The sequence below is a fragment of the Thrips palmi genome, unplaced genomic scaffold (genome assembly GCF_012932325.1).
Source record: "Thrips palmi isolate BJ-2018 unplaced genomic scaffold, TpBJ-2018v1 HiC_scaffold_10, whole genome shotgun sequence".
NCBI lineage: Eukaryota > Metazoa > Arthropoda > Insecta > Thysanoptera > Thripidae > Thrips > Thrips palmi.
The window spans coordinates 2,903,073-2,918,287 of NW_023144621.1; the positions used below are offsets into that span (position 1 = coordinate 2,903,073).

General features: G+C 56.4%; 1 protein-coding gene across 1 annotated transcript in view; it reads right to left on the bottom strand.

Moving 5' to 3' along the window:
- Window positions 1-15,215, bottom strand: part of LOC117654379 (putative glycogen synthase kinase-3 homolog) — a 30,689-nt gene that overhangs the window by 13,214 nt on the left and 2,260 nt on the right. The gene's annotated exons all lie outside the window — the stretch shown is intronic.

The following is a 15,215-nucleotide window of genomic DNA, read 5'->3' on the forward strand; positions in this document are numbered from 1 at the left end:
GTAAATTAGCCAAGAGGGATGATGATTGGAAGACGGCGGATTTCGCGGGGATGAAAAATGTCTGGGAGTAGGCAGGGCACTGGGCAGTAGGTCACGGTGTTTCGTGCGACCTGCACTTTCGCATCTCGTCTTCCTGGCTTCCCCGCCAAAAAAAGGGGGAAAAAATGCAAATTTTGGAGCAGCACACGAGCGGGGGGAAATCACTCTTAAAAACTGTGACCCGACTAATCCCTATTACGTTCTATTACGCTATTACAGAAGGCTTATTACGCTCGGAAATATTCAGATTTAGGCTAAAATCGGACCCTAAATAGAAAAAATTTTTAAAAATTTGGCTATTCCCTTTACTATTACGCGTAATACTAGGAATCGTGACCCCCCCAGCCAAAAACCCCGGTTACGGTTCCGGAGAAATCTCCGCTTACGATCGTAAATCCCCCCAAAATTTTCCGGTTGCGATCGGAAAGGACCTAATTTACGGTTACGGTCGGTCACGTCCCGGTTACGATCGGACTCGTTCCGGTTACGATCGGACTCTTTCCGGTTACGACCGACTCGTTCCGGTTACGACCGGACCCATTCCGGTTACGATCGGACCAGATCCGGGTCCGAGGCCGGACTCGAAGAAGCATGTCCCATGCGTTTAAGTCTCCAGCGAATTTTCAAAAAACCCCCTCCATAACTTGTGAACGGTAACTTATAATAATTTCTGAAGTAAAATTTGGGCGTAGCTCGCAAAGTTTACCCTGAGATCATGCATATATAACGCGGATCTCTGCTTGATGGAGCACCACAGAAGACAAACTTGATGCCTTGTGACACTTTGTACTCCGACCGGAATGGTCAGTTACGGTCGTAAACCCTTCCTGGTTACGATCGTTGTCGTAACCGGAAATGTCCGAAATTACGGTCGTAATCGTATTCCGGCCGGAATCGTATCCCGGTCGGAATCCTATCCCGGTCGTAACCGTACTCGGAACCGTAACCGGATTTTCGGCTGGGCGACTATTACGCGAGTGATTTCCCCCTCGAGCACGAGTCAGAACATTGTACGGTACAGTACGCAACTTGCCATGACTTATGATGCTGGCGGGTAAAATATCCCCTGTATCTCAAATTTTACATCTGATTTCCTGGAAAATTCTTCAACTGCGACGTTAACGTTTCTTCCAATCACACTAGCCGAACGACAAAGGCAAACTAAAAATTGCATTTGCGAAAGGACACTGTCGAGGCTTCGAAAAAATTTGAATTTACGATGAAAAGGCATCGCGTTTGTCGCCTTTACCCGCAGGTGTGCCCAGCAGATCACTCGGCTTTTTTTTTCCTCGCGGAGAATGTGCGGTGCATCTTGCAAGAGACTGTACGACGCGGTGCTGGGAGCAGCTGATAATCACCAGCACAGCAAACCAACATGGTAAGATGGACGATGTGCCCGAGCCGCTCCGCGCCACCCCGCCCCACCCCGCCCCGCCCCGCGCATCCCATTCCCTGGCTTCCCTAGCCGGGACGCGGGGCGGCAGTGCACTGCAGTGGCGGCCTCGCGCAGTCCCATCAGGAAACCTAACATAATGGCGAAAAAATATCGGCTGATTCCGTCGCGCTTCATGGCTGATTTAGACGCCGCTTGCAGCCACGGAGCGGGACGCAGCCGTCCTCCCGGGGGAGGGGAGGGGGGAGGGGTGTCGGGACGGGAGGGTGCAGCCGGTAGCTGGGGGTGCATCAGTGGCTGCGTCCGCGCGCCGGTCGCTCTAAGCCACTACTTGGGGGAGCGTCCCTAAGCTGGGACGAGCGTGGCCCGCGGAGTACCGTCCGGTGCAAAAGCACAGCACGAATTAACGACCAGTTTTTCGGGTGCAGGAGAAAGTCGGGACAGAAATGTTAAATTTTTCTGAACAACCTCGGTGTCAATCACCCAGTGTTTCGACTTTTGACACCCCAAAACACCTCTGTATTTTTTCGACTTTTGACACCCCAAAACACCTCTGTATTTCTTTTTCGACTTTTGATACCCCAAAACACCTCTGTGTTTTTTTTTCGATTTTTGACACCTGAAAGCACCGCTGGTGTTTTCTTCTCTTTTTCTCTCTTTTTTCGACTTTTGACGCCCCAAAAACACCGCTGGCGGGTACCAGAAAGTGTCGCCACCGGTTCGCAGTGATTTCACTTCCCGTGCACCGCGTCGCAGCGCGCGCTGCCGACAATGTTGCAGTTCCAGGCTGCGTCCGGGACGGCGGTCCTTTTGGCCGCGGCCCTTTGGTCCGCAACGCAGGGACGACGAGCCGGCCGCTCGAAGGCAGCCCGTCGCCCCGTCACACAGTGTAAGGCACACACGCTCGAAGGCTGCCAGAGGCATTCGCACGGGTGTCATGCACGGAACGCAGCACCCCTCGCGAGGGGACGTCCCCCTCCTCCCGCTGCCATTCGTGGGGTCGCGGCGCGGCGCGCATGCAGCGACCAAGATGGAGGCCTGCATGATGTGGAAACGCGACGAGCGTGGTGGGGGACGCGGCGCGGCTCGCTGTCGCTGGCGTCGCTGGGCGGGGCGAGGGAGGCGAGGGGAGGGGTGCGGCCGTTCCAAAAGGTTCCTCCAGCAGCGCGCGGCCGCGACGCTGTATAAGCCGCCCGCGTCTCCAGAGAGGCGCCAGGTGGGGCGGACACCGAACCGATTGTAGTCAACTCTTTTGAAAAGGCCCGAGCGAGATGTATGCGGATTGCTCGCTATGTCGGCGCGGTCCTCCCACATGCAGGCCATTCTGGCTGGTGCCAGGGTGCAGAGAGAGAGAGAGAGAGAGAGAGACAGACAGACAGACAGACAGACAGACAGACAGACAGACAGACAGACAGACACAGAATGACAGTAACTATCCCTGTACTAGATAGAGGCCTCCTGGAAGGTACGCGACAAGCTATTTGTCTCCGTAAGTCGGCAAAAAGCACTTCTCTACCCCTTAGAGTAAGAATCTAGCCTAACCCGATCCTTTCTCTAGGCTCTAGCCTATCTTGGACAAGATCCTGGATCCGCGTCTGCGAGGGTGGCAAGGGGTGGCCGCCGTAACACACTGCCGTGTCGCGGCGCGTGGCCGTTGCCACCCGGAGTCTCCCCAGGCACGCTGATTTCGAACACTTCGCTCTGTCTCTCTCGCACTCGTGGGCCGTCTCGCAGGGGTGCGAGAGAGACAGCGTGAAGAGAACCACCGTCCGGAGCCACCCCTGGACCGCGCCGCCCGGCGGCACCGCGAGATTCGATTAATAACCGAGGCCAATGAGTCCGTGATTGATTTTCTCGATATCTCATTAGCCGCGCGTTTCGAGAACGAGATTGGGAGCGGGCGGCGAGAAAGCGGTTAAAGAAATTAGTCGAAACGCAAAGCACTCCAACGAGGCAGAGCGGCTTGACGCGTGGTGCGACGCAGTGCAGTGCGGGCGGTACACCTTCAGGGTGAAGAATCACGCTGAAGAAAAGAGAAAGCAAAATCTAGTCGCAGGCGGTCTCGAACTCGGGCGCCTAATTGAACATACCAGGTGGACATGAAGTCAACCACAGTCGATTTGCTACCAGCTGTAGCACTGCGAAAGATACTTGTGAAACATTCTGCAGTTTGTTACCAAAAATGTACGAAAATTGCGGTGTGGAATTAAGTACGAGTTAAAAGTAGTTGATAGTATTTAATAGTAGTTGATAGTAGTTGATAGTAGTTAATAGTAGTTGATAGTAGTTGATAGTAGTTAATAGTAGTTAATAGTAGTTAATAGTAGTTAATAGTAGTTAATAGTAGTTAATAGTAGTTAATAGTAGTTAATAGTAGTTAATAGTAGTTAATAGTAGTTAATAGTAGTTAATAGTAGTTAATGGTAGTTAATAGTAGTTAATAGTAGTTAATAGTAGTTAATAGTAGTTAATAGTAGTGAATAGTAGTGAATAATAGTTAATAATAGTTAAAAGTAGAAAACTTAAATACTTACCCTTTTTCTGTCCAAGGTTTTTGTTGCTACCGGTGGGCGTTCTGTCCCCGGCCCGTTATCACTGGGAAAATGAGGCTGTTTGTTTTCCGCGGCACGGCGGCTCGCCACGGCTGGGCGGCGTGACGCCACGCGACAGGTCGGAGCGGTCATGCAAATAAAGCAACAGCGGTGTGAAGACACGCGAGAAACGCGGCGGGAAACGTGAGGAAATTCGGTGTGGAAATTCGGTGTGGCGAGCCGAGAAACTCGATCGGTTGCGCGTCGATTGGATTGGGCACGCCGCATGCAGCAGTCGCTCCGTCTCGCTCGCAGCCCTGCGGGGCGCCCCGTGGGTGCGAGGGAGACAGAGAGCCGCTTCGGAACCAGCCTGCGGAGCGCAGCCAGCAGAGGTATGCACCCCACACGCCGCCTAACCGGTGTTTCATTTCAATTACGCGTCGCAGCAGGTACACCTCGAGGTACTCCGAGAGGCGCGGGGAGGGGAGCGGCACTCCAGTGGAGTCGTGCGTCTAGCACACTGTTGTCTCAACTTCGTTCGATTTTGGAGTAAATCCGCCCAGAAATTTTCCAGAGCCATCGCACTTGGACAAACTCCCGCAATTCTGACAGAGAACCTCGCAAAATGCGCGCACCTAACTAGAAAGTGTGACTTCCCTTATCTCTTACCCTACGTATCAATGTTGTTCTGGGTTCGATTCGTATCCATAATGATCCATTTTATAGTACCAGCAACGGTTTTCATAATGGCGGACAAAAGGTTCCCAGTATTCATAAAATTTGAATGGCCCGAGAAACGGCCCTACTAAATTTCTGCACTGCTTCTTTAATCGCTCCAATCAAAAAATCTCAGTAACTTTTTGATAAACAGGATTTTTGATTTTAACAGCACTCCACAATTCAGACTTCAGACTCTGAACTGAACCGCAGATTCTTTTATTGCGTGAACGGAGGAAACTACGAACGGGAACCCCAAACTTTCAGCGAGCGGATTTGATTCATACCCCAGTGAAGTTTTCATAGACAACAAGTTTTACTGTAAACAATAAATCTACCCTCTTTCACACAGAGAGGGATTTCGCAACTGCTGCCAGGGATTAGGTTCACCTCCCTGACGACACGACAGGGCACTTAAAAGTCAGTCTCATTCAAGCAAGTTGGCGAATCAAAAATCCGTCACCGTATTTGAACCTTCCGCATCTGCCTGCAACCGCAAAAAAAAAATATCATATGATGATCCCGTAAAGTTACGCGTTAGAAGTCGTGTGTAAAACACGAGTATAGTAAACAAAAGAACGAAACTTTATGACGCCGCACGCAAGAGTGATTAGGAAATGCAACATCATTCCCGTTCAGTTACATTTTTTCATCAACTTTTTTTTTCGTCCGAACGGTATTGCTATCTATCTGTCCAGCTGACACGGGCGGCGAATGCCGTCAGCCGACGTACGCGTCGCGTTGCTCGGCGTTGCTTCGCGGACAAAGGCATAACTGGGCGTGGAGGACTGATTTGACGCACCCAGTCCCCGGGGCAGGGGAAGGGGGAGGAGGGGGGAGGGAGGCAGGGTGCAGCGCGGGGAGACAGAAGCTCGGCCTGTTCGCATATAGCGACTCGGTGACATTATGTGCGCGCACTGTGTGCCTGCCGCGCGGAATACGACGACACTAACCTTTATACCCCTCCCTCCCCCTCCCCCTCCCCTCGTCGGTCGGGTACATTTTATTTGTTTAATGTCGCGTGTGCCCGGAGCCAGATATTACGGCTTCATGGTGCGAATCGCATGAAACCTTAGATTTTCTTATCGCGTGTGTATCCTTTGGGCACGAAAGGCGGACGCCGCCGTTAAGCTGGGATCGATCGCCAGCCCGTCAAGCCGACAGTCAGTGCGGCCGGTTCAATAAAGTAGATAATGTTTTCTTAAAATGTTTTATGTGCGGCGAGGCGACACGTGTGCGAGCGGTTACGGACAGACAGACAGACAGACAGACAGACAGATGGACAGACAGGCAAACAGACAGGCTGACAGACAGACAGACAGACAGACAGACAGACAGACAGATGGACAGACAGGCAAACAGACAGGCTGACAGACAGACAGACAGACAGACAGATGAACGGACGGACACCGTCGTCGCCACGTTCTTCCCGATGGATAGGTCTCTACGGTACGTTACGCGGTACGTCTTGAACGACCCATACCTGGAGCCTGGAGCCGCCTGCCCGGCTGGGCGGCTGGGCCTGCACTGCAAGAACGGCGAGGGCGTGGCGTGCGGGGCGATGCGGGGCGGGGCGCGCGCGCGCGGATTGAAGCGTTTCGTCACAGAGCCGGATTTTGTGTGGCCGGCGTGCTCCGCGCGGCGTGGCGCGGAGCGGCGTGGCTCTGCAGCTGCGAACTGGGCCCCGCGGCCCCAGGGCGGCCACAAGCCACAGCCAGCACGTGTGGCCCCGCGGCCCCGCGTCCACGCCGAGGGCCTCCTTGGGGGCGTGCACGCGACGGCCAGTTTGGGCCGGACTTGCATGATTCCATCACCATTCCGCCCGCCGCTGCGTCGTCCAGCCTAGAGAAATCGGCGGTGTCGAAGATGCAGTGACGTCAAGGAGTCTCTTCTGTTTACGTACTTCAAGGTGAACAAATGTACGGGAACCAATCTTCACTTTGCGGTCACAATTTTGGAAGACTGAAGAAAGGGAAGAGACACTTTCGCACGCGTTGGAGCGTATCGTGATTTGAGGAAGTTGCCACACGGCCGCGTAAGCGCCAAAGTTGGTGCCACCAAAACACCAAACCACGCCGCGCCACACCATTTCAAAAATGTTAATTGTTTCAAACTGACAAATTTCATCGTCAACTCAAAAGGGGAAGTGATTCGGTGTTTTCCACAAAATACGCCACAAGTTATTGCATGTGGTGTAATATCAGGTACGCAGGACCAGGGAACCTCAGAGGAAAGATGTGGATATTAGTCGTAATCAAAATGTCGTTGTTTCATTCCCGTTTTGTTGTTTTTTTTTCACCGGTGCCTCTCTATGACGACGCGGCCGCTGCGAGTTTCGCCCGCGCAGAAAGGAGAGCGCGTGGTGGCGGCATTAAATGACTCTGGGGTCGTTGTCGCGCTGCATGACCTGCAGACTGATTCCGAGAGTCGTTGTCGTCGCTCTGTCTCTCTCGCACCCCAGTGGGCCAGCCCGTGAGTGCGAGAGAGACAGAGCGACGAAAACGACTCTCGGAATGAGCGTGCTCCACCATGCCCGGCACGCCGCCCGCGCGTCTGGGGCAATGGGCCGCGGCCACGGGTCATCCATCTCGGGGTAATTGCAGTGCTCGGCGGCCGGCTGGCGACCGCCACCCCGTTTTGGCGGGGACTGTACCCGCCGCGAGCAAACACCGGCAGAGCCTACAAGGGCAGGCCCAGGCAGGCCGGCCGCGGAGCCGCGAGGGTGGCGGCACTGATTCCACCCCCCGGACGACCCTGCGGACGGTCTCCGACAGTCGTCGCTCTGTCTCTCTCGCACTCATCGAGCGTCCCGTGTGGGTGCGAGAGAGACAGAGCGAGACTCGCGGAATCAGTCTGCCGGGCGACCCCCACCCCACCCTTTTTAACGACGGCGGCCATTTTGATCGGGTAGCGCGAGCCGCGGCGTTCGGGGTGCAGGATGGTGCCGGCGGCCGAGGGGGAGAATGCAATGCACGAGGGTGCGTCCAGGCCGAGTCCGAACGGCTTGCGACGCTCCGTCCCTCTGGCGCACTGACTGGGGGTGCGAGAGAGACAACAGTCTGTGTTGTCGAGACTGCCGAAAGGCAGGGGAGGCAGGAAGGAACTCGCCGAGCCGCCGCCGACTCTCGGGGTGGCCGACGGCGACGCTTCTGCGCGCTGCGGCGGGCTGCTTCCGAGAGTCGCTTTCGTCGCTCTGTCTCTCTCGCACCCACGGAGCGTCCCGTGTAGGTGCGAGAGGGATAGAACGAGGAGAACGGCTCTCGGAATCAGTCCGCCGTAGGTCGGGGGGAGATTTGTGGCGCGTAGGTTAGGATCGGCCGGCCGAAAGGCTTAGACAGGAAAGCATCGATCTCGAAGCAGCGCTGAAGGATGATTCCGCTGGCCTGGTCTCTCTCTCTCTCTCTCTCTCTCTCTCTCTCTCTCTCTCTCTCTCTCTCTCTCCTCTCTCTCTCTCTCTTGCTCTCGCTCATGCATTCAGGGGTGCAAGAGAGACGGCGGCCGGACTTCTGACGCGGAGAATGGAAATGAGGGAGGCGAGCGCTCCTTTTCGGCGAGGCCGCGGAAGGCCGAGGGGATTTATCGTGTTTGCATCCGACCCCAGACTGTGATTCCGGGAGTCTCGCTCTGTCTCTCTCGCACTCGTGGGGCGTCCCGTGTGGGTGCGAGAGAGACAGAGCGAGACTCTCAGTCCGCCGGAGCGGAAAGCGGAATCGCACGTGAGAGAGACGTCAGCGATGCGGCCGTTTATGCTATGCATGCATGCATGCGGCGCGGAGTGGGACCGCTTGCCTGCCAGACTTCCATGGCCAACTCCAGTGTGGGAGACTGCGCTGCCGAGCTGGCTAGATTGAAGGGCAAAGGAGCCGCAGTTGGAGCATTTTCGGTCAACGAGAAGCGGGGCCGGAGGACTTTCGGAGGAGAGGAAGCGGAGGGAGAATGGTGAAGGGGTCCAACTTGCGGATGCTGCGGATATGGAAAAGGGGTCAAACTTTAAGAGAGGAAATGGAAAAGAGGTCGAACTTGAAAGAGAGGAAATGGAAGAGAGGTCGAACTTCAAGAGAGGAGAGGGGAAGGGTCGAAGAACCTTCGGAAGAGAGGAAAAAGGAACAAGGAGTCGAAGCCGTGCGGCCAGCAAATCCACGCGCGTCACGCCGCAATCCACGCAAATGTGCGCAATTTGGCAGCAGTAAAACGGGAAGGGAAGGGGTCGCTGAGAGGGTAGGCCCACACCCGCACATGTACGCATGGGACCAAAAAGGAACATTCACACCAGAGACAGCGCGGTACTTGGAACGGATTTTCAGTTGGCATGTGGATGATCGATCTAAAAAAGAGTCCGTCGCTCTGCCTGTAGACTGCAGACTGATTCGGGGAGTCCTCGCTCTGTCCCTCTCGCACCTTTCCGCAACGCCCCAGGAGTGCGAGAGAGACAGGTCGACGAAAACGACTCCCGGAGTCAGTCTAGTCGGCTTATGGTGTTCTCGAATCAATCTCAGTTGCTGTCCTCTGTTTTGGCCAGCTTCCCGTCCCGTGCAGAGCTCTGGCTCGCTCGTTGCGATAAACTCATCTCGGCCGTTGAAACTCGGACCGCAGGGATCATCACGACGATGATCATTTTAACGCCCCGGCGGGCTGACCTCTTCTCAGGGAGTCCATTGGCGCGGCCGGGCGGTCTAGTCCCCCTGCGTCCCTCGGCCTGCCTCGCCTCGGCGGCCCAAGCGGGGACGGCGGCCACCGGGGAGGTGATGCCACAAACACCTGTTTGTCCCCATTGTAGTGGCCGTGTCTCGTTTCGTCACCTCCGCGCCGTCCCATTCACGCGACGCCTTTGAAGTGGAGGCGGCTCGGGGGGAGGGGAGGAGGGGAGGGGGAGGGTGCCCCACCCACCCCGCCGGGGCCCAACACGGGGAGGGCGGGGCGGCGCAGGGTGGCCGGGACGCGCGCACAATGCCTCGCCAAACCCCTCGCGAAGGTCCTGGAGCAGGCCCTGGAGGCCCTGGAGGCCCTGGAGGTCCTGGCCGTCCTGAAGGGACACTACCGAACAGCTGAACGGGAGGCGGGCCCCGCCGCCCCGCCTTCACGGCTGTAATGATGGAGGAGTGTCTCGGCGGCCACCCGCGCGCCGTGCGGTCTGGCGGTCCGATTCCGAGAGTCGCTTTCGTCGCTCCCCGTCTCTCGCACCTATACGGAACGCCTCATGACGCCGAGAGAGACAGAGCGACGAAAACGACTTTCGGAATGAGTCCGCTGGCCCGGGCTCTCCTGGCGGCGCGGAGGCCCTGGGTGTCCGACGGCTCCGGGCACTCCGGGCACCTCGCCGGGCACCCCCAACGGACTAGACAGAGTGGGGCCGGCCAGCTCGCCACGGCGGTCAGGCCAGTGGGGGGCGGTCCCGCACTGTTGGAGCGGCGTTTCGGAGTTATAGCGAGGGCGTGAAGGCTGCCAGGGGTCCGCACCGTGATGGATTCCGGGGAGAAATAATTAGGACCTCTTTTGCGGGAGCAGAAGGCAGCAACATGGCTGGCAAATAAATTCGAGTCCAACCAGGAAAGTCGAAGAAAAACATTGACTATTTCATTGGCGGAATTAGAAAACGCGTCTTGTCTTTAGATAAAAAGGTAAAAACACGGATACAGTTCGCATTATGGAAAAAGAAAATTTTATACGAAAATAGATCTTATGTGAGAGATTTGAACGCGGGTCTCCGACATGCAAGTCAAGGCCTCAGCGATCTCGGCCACCGAGAAAACCCTTTCGCCCCGCGTCCTTGGCTCCGCGGCGGCGAGTCATCGTCAAATCGATGAGGACGGTAATCGAGGCGGTAACGCAAACACACACACACACACACACAACACACACACACACACACACACACACACACACACACACACACCTACCTCCTCGACGACGGGCAGGCGCAATACAGTAGATTGATTCCGAGAGTCGCTTGCGTCGCTCTGTCTCTCTCGCACTCGAGGGGCGTGCCGCCGCGTGCCGCACAGGTGCGAGCGAGACAGAACAGAAGAGCGAAGAACGCGACTCGAGGCGTGAAAGTCTCTGATTGAAGCGCTTCGTTTTAGTTTGGGCGTTGCGGGGCGAGCCGCTTGGCGAATCGATGCACCGCCGCAAACAAACCGAGATGCCACGCCCCGCCGCCACGCCACGCCGCCACGCCGCGGACACGCTGCCGCCACGCCGGCGAGCGTGAACCAGGCGTGCCAATAGGCGTGGCGTGCGCGTAACGCGTCCGGGCCGGCGAACCGGGAGCCCCTGGCCCTGGCCTGGCTTGCCCTGCCCTGCCCTGCCCTGCCCTGCCTGCCCTGGCCTGGCCTGGTCTGGCCCCCGAGGCGCTACGCAGAGAGAGGTTTGGTGTCTTTAGCACCGCCTCGAGTCAACAACTTGTTGATCCAGTAGACGGATGGCTGCGGTGCGGAGCGTTTGTTGTTGTTGTTGTTGTTGTTGTTGTTGGAGCGAGGGCAGTGAGGGATCGGGCTCCGTTTCAAATCCATGATGACTCGCGAGCAAGTCATGCGATGTAAAGTAGTAAAGTGGGGTAGTTTATTTGCATGCGGGGCTTGAACTGCAAGGCTCGGCGTTCGTAATTTGGCTTTTGCGGTGGCACTCCGCCATGACTTACGAAACGAAGTAGGTAACGAACAAATTGACGTATTTTTCTCTGTATTGCAGACGATTTTCGCACCAGAATAATGCTGCACACTGTCTCACCTCGTAAGTATAATCAAGCCTAAAACATTTGCGAAGATGGAAGGCCCCAGGACTCTCCAATTCTAGGGATTCTAGGATTCTATCCGAGGGGGCACCCACTTTCGATGAAGTGGGGACAGAGAAGATTTCTCATGGGAAGATATTTCGTCAGATCTCGTCCTATTTTACGTCCAAAATTTGCTTGTGTTTTGCCCTTTTTGGGGAAGATGTCATATTTCCAGAGGTTTCACAGGCACTGAAGAGGACGCAGGATTTCTTTAGTGGTCTCCCCCTCGATTCCATTCCATCACTCTCCTGGACACCAGTCTTTGCGAGTCTCGCAATAAGCTCCTCTGCGGACCGACTTCAGCGAGTGTCTCCGGTCCAACAAACGCTATGCGGGTGGCGGCCGGGCCGAGGGCAGCCCGCACATCTCGCTGTCATCATTTTATTGGCAGCTTCCCGGGCGGCACCTGGACACCCCGGACGACCCGGGCAACCCTACGCCGCGCCGCGCCGCCCGATTTGCAACGCCGCGCTGCGACGCGCTGCGACGTCAACCCGCCGCCCCGACCTTACAGTGCGGGGCCCCGACGCCCCTTCCGTCCGCACAAAGCGTGTCGCTCGGGGGGTCCATGTTGCTGCCCTACACGGCCTCGCCCTGCGCGTCCTGCACGCCGAGTCCGAGTGTCGTTTTCGTCGCTCTGTCTCTCTCGTGCTGGTAGGGAACGCCCATCAGTGCGAGAGGGACAGAGCGACGAAAGCGACTCTCGGAGTCAGTTGCTTGGCCCCGGCCGCCCCCCGCATTACGATTGATAGGACGACAAAGACGGCGAAAATATTGAGGCGTGGCGGGGCGTGGCGGGGCGGGGCGGCGGCCCCTTTGCGTGCTTGCTCCGCGCCCCCTCGTGTCCCCCTCGCACTCTGCAGCTCCAACAGTGCGCTCGGCGCTCTGTCTCCCTCGCGCCCCTACGCGACGCCCCATGAGTGCGAGAGAGACAGAGCGACTGCGCGCGCCCATCGCATAGAGTCCATTGAATAGCAAAAGCGCCTCGGCGTCTGCCTCGGCCTCTCAGCCTCTGCGAGGTCTCTGCCTCGCCACGCCTTTGTCATTCATGTCGTCCCCGGAGTCCCCGCAGTCCCTTCTTGTTCTAGCGCGCCGCCGCCCACCTTCAGGGCACCTAGTGCAAAGTGGGTATCAATATCCATCCAATACCCGCCAGCCGCACAGCGGGCCAGAGGACCGGTGTGGAGGCGGCCAAAACTCTAGACGTGTTTTGAGCTCCAGAGTCGCTAAATGGGACTCCAACCGATCGTGTGACCCGGTGTGACCCCACCAATGGATTGCTCTCCGAACAAGGAATCCATTGGTGGGGTCACACGTCCGGTTAAGTCCTTTTAGCGACTCTGGAAATCAAAACGCGTCTGGCGTTTTGGCCACACCGGTCCTCTGGCGCACTGTGTGAGCCGTTTGGTGAAGGGACCCGCGCACTCCTTACTGCACACTGCGAGCGTGCATAACTGCGCCCAGAGAACGGGCCCCCTCTCTGTCTCTCTCTCTCTCTGTCTCTCTCTCTGTCTCTCTCTCTCTCTGTCTCTCTCTCTCTCTCTTTCTCTCTCTCTCTCTCTCTCTCTCTCTCTCCGCCTCCCCACTCCCACCGACGCCCTCTCCCTGCCTCTCTCTCTGGCGGCCAGGTCGTGTCGAGGCCCCAGCCATCGCGACGTTAGGCGCGGTGTTTGTTCCTTTGAAGGGCCCGCCGTTGCGGCCCGCCTGGGGGGGGGGGGGGGGGGGGGGGGGGGAGAGAGAGAGAGAGAGGGAGAGAGAGGGAGAGAGAGAGAGGCCGTGGAACGCACCGAACGCGACGCCGCCGCGCATGCCGTGCTGAACAGTGCTACGACGCGTTGCCGGGATCAGTCAGGATGTCGAGTGTCACCAATGAGAATCATCCAAGCTCGTACTTACCCATGACAATTTATTCCTCGTGGTGGATCGAATGCCGACCTGAGGGAGCGTCAAAATTTTCGTAGCATTTTCTGCCTACTTACAGGCAAAGTGTTGCTGTTCGTCTACCTTTCAGGAGACCTCCTTTTGGGCCAAAAAGAGAGGTGGTTGAATTGTCCGTTTGCCCCCACTGGATTCGCGCCTGCACTGCCCAGCACCTCGGCCTGGACGGGGACGGGCGGCGCGCCGGACAGCGGCGGCGGACTCCGCTCTGGAGACTCTCCAGACCAATCGCCTGCCGGCAATTATTCTGCGAGGAATGTGCCATTAGGCCATTACACCGGGCTGACTCCGCTCGGGGCTCCGAGGCCCCAAGCCTTCCAGGCCCGCCAGCCCCGTGGCGCCCGGCCCGGCCCCCCAAGGCCCTCGAGGCAGGGTGGGTCGCGGCTCTCAGCAGAGGGGGAAAACATTGCCTTTTCCAGTCAGTGCCCATGACGCCCTAACAAAATTAAATGTGCATATACACCAGCTCTTACGGCGGTTATATTGGTTGGACGCCAGTCTTAGTGCTTTAAATTGTTTTTGCAGATGATACGTTCACGTAGCAGCGTGCTTGTACTCTCGTGCAGAGAGTACCGAGTTTCCGGGTAGCCAGGCAGCACTTGCCTCCTTGCCTGCCTGACTAGCAAGCCTAGAAGAGGCCGAGCGCTTCGCTGCAAGGCACCCGGGCTCGCCGCCTAGAAGATTATGAGCGGGGGGCCCGCAGTCTGCCGCGCCGCACCGTCGCCCGCCGCACCATGAATGGGGGCGCCTGCGGGGGCTCGGGTTGCGCGCGGGGCCTATAACCTCGACACCCAGCTCTCTGGTACTCATGAAGTGCGTCCCTCGCGTTGCGCGTCGTTACGAGACGCTGCTAGCACGCATCGCGTCCCTCGCCCATTCCCTTGCCGAGACGCCACGTCCCGCCGCGCCCCGCCACACCCCGCAGCAGTCTACACACACACGCACTTGAGCCTTGAGTGCGTAAAACGCATAGTGCACCCCCCCTCCCCCCCAAAACCCCTGTCCCTCTCGAGAAGGGCGCGTCGGCAGTCGGCATGTGCGCCCGAGGGGGTAAACATTCGCGAAATACCCTGTACACAAAAACGTGTATTACGCGTAATACACGTGATCGTAATATCCTTTTCTGGTCAAATGTGCCATATTTTAGGCTTTTTAAAGGGCCCCGTAATACACGTGTTACCCCTGTAATACAGCGTAATACCGAGTATCGTACACGCCCAGCTTAAAATTCCACCGGGAATTTCCTCTGGATTTCCTTGTTTCCATCTGGATTGCTCATATCCATATGGGATTTATATTTTCCAGCGGGAAAAGGGGTCATTTCCATACCAGGCTGCTGTCTGGAAAAGGGTTCCAGAGGGAAAATTTTTTTTCCAAAAGGGGTTTGAGTAACCCAGAAGGGAAAATTGTATTCCCTGTGGAAAGTCTGATTTCCATAGCGAGATTTCCACAATGGATTCTACTAGAAATCCAGGATGGATTTTTTTTTTCCGACTGGATTTTTTAAGCTTTGTCCGCTAGGTGGCGCTAGTGTCGCTTTTTTGTCCTGAAATAGATAAAAGGCTCTCCGCTCAAAGAAAATTCCCTCATACTTCCGAAAAGGGGATTCTGAACGGTATCTATGAAAGTTAGAATCCTTTTGGATGATTATGTATCAGTATTACAGGCTGAGATTTTTTTAATCTAATTTTCTCTCGCTTGTGACCAAGGCTCCCAAAATTTTCCCTTTGTCGAGGAAGTCTAATTTCCCGAGGACATGTGACTAATCCAGTACCATCTGGCACATCATTCAATTTTTGAGGCAGTGGCACCTGCACCTCTTTGG